This window comes from Chrysochloris asiatica, unplaced genomic scaffold (assembly GCF_000296735.1).
Source record: "Chrysochloris asiatica unplaced genomic scaffold, ChrAsi1.0 scaffold00029, whole genome shotgun sequence".
Classification (NCBI taxonomy): domain Eukaryota; kingdom Metazoa; phylum Chordata; class Mammalia; order Afrosoricida; family Chrysochloridae; genus Chrysochloris; species Chrysochloris asiatica.
In genome coordinates this window covers 11,426,426-11,434,931 of record NW_006408547.1, presented here as the reverse complement: position 1 = coordinate 11,434,931, position 8,506 = coordinate 11,426,426, and the positions used below count along the sequence as shown (strand labels likewise).

The window sequence follows — 8,506 nt, the reverse complement described above, 5'->3', positions numbered from 1 at the left end:
AAACCCTATACAGGATCACTGTACATTGGAACTGACTCAACAGCACTCAGCACTTTACAACAATAACTATTATAGAAACATAAACTGGAGATATTTCAAATATTGAACGTAAAGAATTACAATATAAATTAAATGAAGGAAAATTTGTGAAAAAGCCAATCAACTTAAAAGTCACTGTCACTGAGTCGCTTCAGCTCATAATGACCCTGTGTAGGGTTTCTGAGGCTGAATGTCTTTACAGAAGCAGAAACTTGATCTTTTACTTGCAGAGCAGCTGGTGGATTTGAACTGGTGACCTTGTGGTTAATTGTCCAGGGCTTATGCTATACCACCACCAGGGCTTGTGAAATCTTATTAACTATGATACAAGAGAAAGATGGATATATTTGATTACATGAATATTTTAAATTATTCATAGCATATTCTAAATTTCACTATATATAAAACTTTGTAGGTCAATATGAAAAATTAACAATATGAAGAGTAGAGCAAATTAACAGAAAGCTCACAGGAAAACACACAAGTCTAAATAAAAGGAAGACATGTTAAAGCCAGTCACCATTAAAGAGATTCCATTTCTTTATAAAACAAAAAAGTTGGATAATATACTATATTGATGAGGATGTGGAGAATCCAGTCATCTAACGGATTGGAAGAGATCCATGTTTGTGGAATGTGAAAGCCATTCATTAATAAATGAATGATTGATATAATTCACAGATCACGTCAATCTTTGGACTTCTGGTTTTTTTTTAAAAGCAACTTTTTTTTATTGTAAAATGAGTGAAGGTTTACAGACAAGACCATCAGTTTTACATTCAACAAATCATACATTTTGTTCCATCTCAATGATCATAGCCCTCTCCATGCAACAAAAGGAGCTCTGGTAGCATAGTGGTTATGAGTCAGGCTGCTAACTTCAAGGTCAGCAGTTCGAAACTACCAGCTGCTCCATGGGTGAAAGATGAGAGTTTCTGCTCCCGTAAAGTCTGACAGACCTGGAAACCTTATGCAGGGTCGCTATGAGTCGGAACTGACTCCACGGCACATAACCACCACCACCACCATCACTACACAGCAAAAGCAATCCTACTTCCTCCTTATGGTTCCTATGTATATTCCACCCTCCTTCCTATCCCTTCTCAACTTTGCTGCCCTTTTGGTTTTTCATGATTGACGTTTCCATGGCAAGTATACCTCACCAGTATTGTTGTACCTCCCGTATACCTATCTATGGCTTGGCTCAAAATTGGAATATGAGGATATGTTCTTTGCTAGATCTGAAGGGTTGTTCAGGGCCACAGTCTGAGGTTACTCCAGTTTTCTTTATAACCAGTAAGCCTGGCCTTATTATTATTATTATTATTATTATTATTACTAATAATAATAATAACTTTGAGTTTTGTTCCACATTTTCTCTCACTCTATCCAGGACCTTCTAATGTGATTCCTTCCAGAGCAGTTAGTAGTGGTAACTGGGTGCCATCTAGTTCTTTTGGTCTCAGAGTCAGGGAGATTGATGTTCACATGTTCCATTAGTTCATTGGACTAATTGATTCCAAGATTCTTCACATCACTTTTCTTTCTTCCAGACCTGGAGAGATCAATAGCTGCATCTTAGAGGGCTGCTCATGAGCCTGTAAGATCCTGTACACTACTCACCAAAGTAGAATGTAGAACATTGTCTTGTGGACTAGGTTAGAGTAGTTGGACTTCTTATGTGATATCTAATTCCAAGAAAAGGTAAAAGCTTAAGTCCAGAATTGTAACGATTGTACATCCACTCTTCACTTATTAACTTAGTTATTTTATGAAGCACATAAAAACCTGGCCCTATCAACAAAGCCCAGGTGGTTGTGTGAAAATCAGAGGTATATAAAAATGGAGGCTGACCACATCAGATCACAAAATAGAAGATGACTACTTCATTACATAACTGCCAAATTACATCAGACATAACTATCAAACCACTGCAAATCATGACCCAGCCTGACTGACTTTTACCTGAACTATCACAGATAATGTTACTCTCGCCTCACATCTCAGCGTCTGTTGCTGTTATGTGCATATTGTTAATGCATAGATATTTTTTAATATTGTAAATTCCGAATATTAGACAATGAGATAGTGGACAAGTGAGGAGTAGATGTACTTCTGCTATATTTTATGGGCTGAAACAGTCACAGGACCAGCCCAAATTCAAAATGATGGAGATGTAGATCCCTGCTGGAGTCAGTGGTAGAGGTATTTTGTAGTCATCTTTGGCCCTATCTTTCTCTATTGCTTCTTTCTGTTTTAAATTATTATCAATGGCTGCCCTTCACAAGGATATGGAAAGACTGAGGATTTGGAGTTAGAACATTTTTGGTATATGTTTTGTTTCACAAACACACAAGTCAGGATACGTCAGAAAGTATTGCCACTAGTTTTCCTATTCATAGATGCAAGGGCTTATGCAAACAAACCAAATTTAATGTCTCTGTAGTCAGTAAATGGAGTCCTGGTATGGCACTGTGGGTTAATGCACCGGACTGCCAAGTCAGTTTGAACTGTAAGGTCAGTGGTTTAAGATCACCAGTCATTCCTAGGAAACCCTATTAGGGTTGCTATGAGTTGGAATTGACTCAACGGCACTTAACAGAAACAAGTCAGTGAATAACTGAAGGTAAGTTCTCTCTGTAACACATTTGTCTTAGTCACCTTGTTATTATTTTAAGTGCCCTCAAAACCTCCAACCTTGTGGTTCATCCTACAACACCATACCAGGACTCCTAGTCTCCTTGTTGTTGTTGTTGTTAAGTGCCGTTGAGTCAGTTCTGACCCATAGCGACCCTGAACAGGGTTTCCGAGGCTGTAAATCTTTACGGGAGCAGAAAACCTCATCTTTCTCCCACGGAGCAGCTGGTAGTTTCGAACTGCTGACCTTACAATTCACAGCCCGATTCATAACCACTGTGCTATCAGAGCTACTTCCTAGTCTCCTTACGGTGTCTAAAAAAAGATCCAACCAAAATAGTGGCTTTTGAGGAGATCTGCTGAGCTAGTTAAATTCAAGGCAGTGAGGTCAGCTCAGAAGGCTAAGGTTGTGTTGACTATGGGGTTTTTTTTTTTTTTTTCTTCCCATTATTCCAAAGTGGGAATCTTGATAGATTTTGACTAAAGAAACTGGACAGCTATAGAAGCTTATTATGAAAAAGTTTTCAGAAAATGGAAATCTGCATTGGTGAGAAAAAGACCAGGAAAATTGCATCTAAGAATATATTTTTTCTATCATGATAATATACCTGCTCATTCTTCAAGGTTAGCAAGGCTTGTCCTAGGAGAATTCTAGAGGGAAACCTTACCCCATCCCCCCTACAGCCCTGATTTGCCCCTTCACACATTTTTGCTGTTGTTCCCCAAACTCAAAGAATATTTAAAGGAAACATTATTTGAGTTCCTCAAGGATGCCCAAACTGCTGTTATGACGTGGTGTAAATTGAAGAATTCTTGGGGATGGTTGTTGTTGTTGTTAAGTGCCGTCGAGTTGGTTTCGACCCATAGCGACCCTGAATAGGGTTTCCGAGGCTGTAAATCTTTACGGGAGCAGATCGCCTCATCTTTCTCCCGCGGAGCAGCTGGTAGTTTCGAACTGCTGACTTTCTGGTTCACAGCCCGATTCGTTACCACTACGCTACCAGGTTAGAGAGATGGAAATACCACCTTCAGAAATGGATAGACATAGGCGGAGGGTATGTTGAGAAATAATAGCTTTATATTTTTATATTTTTGTTTAATAAAGGTTCCTATGAATTTAGAATGATACTTTTGGGCTTACCTTTGTATATAATACAGACATACCTCATTGTATTGTACTTCACAGATACTGCATTTTTACAAATTGAGGGTTTGTAACAACCCTGTATTGAAGTCTGCTAATGCCAGTTTTCCAACTTTGTGCCTCTTTGTCATGTTTTGGTAGTTCTCACAATATTTCAAATGTTTTCACATTGTGCCTCTTTGTCACATTTTGGTAATTTTCATAATATTTAAGAGGTTTTCGTGGTCCTGGTGTGGCACTGTGAGATAAAGCTGCTGGACCGCAAGATCAGTTTGAACCACAGAGTTGACAGTTCAAGCTCACCAGCCACTCCTCAGAAACCCTTTACAGGATCACTATGAGATGAACCAGACTCCACAGCACTTTACAACAACTACTATATACTTAGTATACATACAAAATTTATTGTAGTTGCCTGGTCTGAACCAGCAAAATCTCTGATGTGTGGCTATATACAAGAGAGTATGAAGAATTTATGAAAATTTTTAAGTAATTGTTAACTTGATTTTTCCATGAGCTTTTTGGAGCCCCCCTCGCCCTCCTGAATCTTGTTTTGTTTTAAATATGAGTGTTTTACATTCATGTTTTTTAAAAAGACTGGGTTAATCTATATGTGTTGCTATGTAAAGAACCCTGATTTCCTGGCTGGCTGAAAGTGTGGCACTGAGTTGGATCTGACTCCTAGCAATCTTGTATAGGGTTTCTCAGGTTGTAAATCTTTATGAGAGCAGAAAGTCTTATTTTTTTCCCCCTTGGAGTGGCTGTTGGACTCAAACTACTCACCTTGAGGTTAGCAGCCCAATGCATAGCCCATTCTGTCACAAGTGTGCCTTTCTGACAATCTAGAAAGTATAAAAAGCAAGTGCAGACCAACATGTATAGAATTCTTGCCTTCATCAAGGTATGAGTATTGATAACACAATTATGAATACATGTGTGTCTATTTGTAATCAGCATGTAATTGAGGAACATACTCTAAATACACATACTGGCAATGACTATAAATAAAATTGTGTAGCAAAACTGATAAAAGAGTACCAATGCATTCTCAACTGAAAGAACAGCCAACTGGCTAATCCTTTTCCATCTGGATTTTTACTATCTTTGTCAAGACTGTTGCCATGTTTTCAAAACTGTATGCTGTAAAAGATCAATGAACCTTTATCTTCTTATGTGTGTACCAAGGAGGCTGATAACAACCAAGGCTCAGTCTAATTCTGAGTCACAGCTCATTTAGAACACAGGGATATTGTACACAGATACACTTGGGCACTTTTTAGAAAAATGATAAGCTTCTTATCTCCATGACTAGGAATTTAAGCTTCTGTCTTAAAGTTAATTCTACTATGCACTTCTGGTTTGAGTAGTGAATTTAGGCCTTCAAGAGATTCCTGAGGAATCTAAGTTCTAAAATCCAGTAATGAGTAAGTCAGTTTCATCCCTGTGAATCTATACCTGCATCCTCCTAAATGAGCACTGAGAGCAATCTTATTTCTTGAATGAACTTGCTGTTCGTTCCTCATTATCTTAACCATTGACAGTCCCAGATGGCTAGGTAGTGTCTTTGAGAGGTTACATTAGATCAAAGACTGAGGTCGGAATGTGTTTCTTGTCCTGAATCACTAAAGCTTTGTTGCTTCTGCAGGACCCATGCAAATCCTTTAAGGACTTCGGTTAACCCTGAGAAACTAAATAAAAAAATTCCTCACTATAAGACAACAATTCTGTGCGTTTTCTGCTATCAAACAAAGCAGCAGCCCTGAGGCACCTTAGGGATTCCAAGACATTGTCTCCACCCACCTCACCACCATTCAGACCTAACTTTTTGTCTCTTCTCCCTTTCCCTAAACACTGTGACACTTTCACCTATGAAAATTCAAAATAATTGTTAGAATTGAATTTTCAAATTCTAGGGGATGGGAGGAATGTCTAATTTCTTTGCAGAGCTAAAATGAAAGTCAAAGGGATGATTCAAGTTTTTCCCAAACCAATTGCATAGAAGGGAATATTTACATGTTTTGAGAGTTCTATGAAATTCTACCCTTTGTCTATTCACATACTTTGGATCACTGATCTGGTTAGTAAATATCATGGAGTGAGAGATATAATATTTCAGCATGCCATAGAACCTCGGTGAATGTAGAAATATCCTAAACTACTAATAACAAATTTCTTAAGCAGAGATTCACCATGGAACTGATCGAATCAGTAAGTTCCCTGTGATTGTACACACAATATCATTTGTATTTCTGGTGGAAGGTACTCTAGCTTTTATTATTAATTCAGTAGAAAACGTATGTGTGTGTATATACATATTACATGTATGTGTTACTGGTACAAAAGCATTTTCTTTTTGTATGTGCAACTCAACTGTATATAATATGTGCTATCATTTGTGTAAGAACTATTTAGTGTTCTTTCTTCACCGACCCATCTGCATTTGATGGAAGTCCAACATGAGGAAATGTGTTTTGTCATTTCTAGGGGTAATTTGAATATAAGACACAGCATTATTCTAAGCCAAGCATATTAGTGGTTATGAATTCGGCTGTGAGCCGCAAGGTCAGCAGTTCAAAACTACCAGCTGTTCCATGGGAGAAAGATGAGGCTTTCTGGTCCTGTAAAGATTTACAGCCTCGGAAACTCTGTACAGGGTCGCTGTGGGTCGGAACTGACTCCACGGCACATAACAACAACAACAACCACAAGCACATTACTTATGAAAATTGTCTCTGTGTTTTACATTTTCTAAAACTTAAACATTCAATTCATTTCAGAAAATTATATCTACTAATTTAAAAATTAAAATGTTCTTTCGCCAGTAGTCCAACAAATTGATCCTATTGAATTGAGTGGAGGCAAACAGGGGATCACTTTGCACACAGTAATTCTACTGGTAAAATGGTTTTGAAGCTGAATCAGTCAGGACAGAGCATGTTGTGCTGCAATAACAAATAATCTTTAACTTAGTGGCTGAAAACAAGATGTCTTTCTGTTTTTTTTTGCTTGTTTTACCTGTTTATCTTGAGTTTGTAGGGGCTCTGCTTCACCTTGTTTCTCCTTAGGGATGCAGACTGCTGGAGGCCCCATCATCTGGAATGCTATCACTGTAACGATGGGAAGAGAGTCAGCAAATTGCACACTGGCTCTGAGAAGCTTCCTCTTAGTAGTGATACATGCTCCATGTGATCATGCTTTGTTGGTACAAGTTAGTCACATGACCATGCCTAAGTTTAGGACAGGGGTTTGTTGTTGTTAAGTGTCATCCAGTCAGTTCTGACCCATAGCGACCCTGTATAGGGTTTCTGAGGAACAGCTGGTGAGCTTGAACCGCCAACCTTACAGTTCCAATGGCTTTGCAGTCTGGTGCATTAACCCTCAGCATCACACCGGGATTCCTTAGGACAGGGGTAAGGGACCTTTTTCTGCCAAAGTTTATAACATCATTTTCAGGCCATACAAAATTATCTGCTTAAAAAGTAGCCTGTTATATTAGGTCAAACATTTCATTAACTCACCCCTAGTGTGATGGCTGGAACTGTGGTTGCCATGGCAGGGATAGACCAAATGATTTCATGTGCCTCAGTCAGCCTGTGGGTCAAACGTTCCCCACCCTTGCTTTATTTAAGGCAATGGAGAAGTACAATCAACCTTAATAGGTACAGAAGGAGAATATTGCCAAGCATCCTGAATAGCTACTCTGGCAGAGGAAGTATTATTTTGTTCATTTTTTACAAATGGGACATCTAAAACTCAGAGAGTTTGAGTGACAAGAATCATGGTAATAGCTAGAATGTGGGCAACTTGCTATATAATGAGGAAAAATGTTACCATTAAGAAATGACTAATAGAAAATGTCAGTTCTATGATCTGGGGCATATTTTGTTCCTGAGTAGTGTAAACACACTCAGCTGCTAACTGAAAAGTTGGACGTATGAATCTACCAAAGGCTTATCAGAAGAAAGACCTGGTGATCTTCTTCTGAAATAGTAGCCATTGAAAACCCATTGGGTTCCCATGATTTGAATGAACTACAACTGCTATTGGTTGTTGTTGTTCGGTGCCATCAGTCAGTTCCGACTCATAGTGACACTGCCCAGTGCTGTGCCATCCTCACAATTGTTAGGTTTGAGCCCATTTTTCCTGCCCATGTGTCAGCCCTTTTCATTACTCTGTTTTCCTGATAGCTCCAGTGAACCGAGCCTAATAGCCTCCTTCAGGGACTGGTCCCTTCTCACCACATGCTCAGAGTAGTAGAGACCAAGTCTTTCACCATCTTCCTTTCTAAGGAGCATTCTGTCTGTCCTTCCTACAAGACAGATTTGTTTGTTCTTCTGGCAGTCCATGGTACTTTCAAGGTTTTTCATCAATACCATATTTCAGTTGTATCAATTCTCTGGTTTTCTTGATTCATTGCCCAATTTTCATACACATGTAAGACAATTGTAAATCTAATGGCTTGGGTCAGGTGCACAACGGACTCAAGTGAACAATGATTGTGAGGATGGTGAAGAACGGGGCAGAGATTCCTTATGTTGTGCATCGGGTCACTAGGAGTCAGAACTGACTCAATGGTACCTAGCTATAATAGCAAAAACTTGCTAGAGATTTAGTCAATTTGATTCACATGTATGCCATTTGATGTGGTCCACGTGTAGCTTATTGTTGTTAAGTGCCGTGGAGTCA

General features: G+C 38.9%; 1 pseudogene; it reads right to left on the bottom strand.

Annotated features, from left to right (window-relative positions):
• LOC102825702 overlaps positions 1 to 6,910 on the bottom strand; it is a 21,428-nt pseudogene extending 14,518 nt beyond the window's left edge.
• Between the last annotated feature and the right edge of the window lie 1,596 nt (positions 6,911 to 8,506).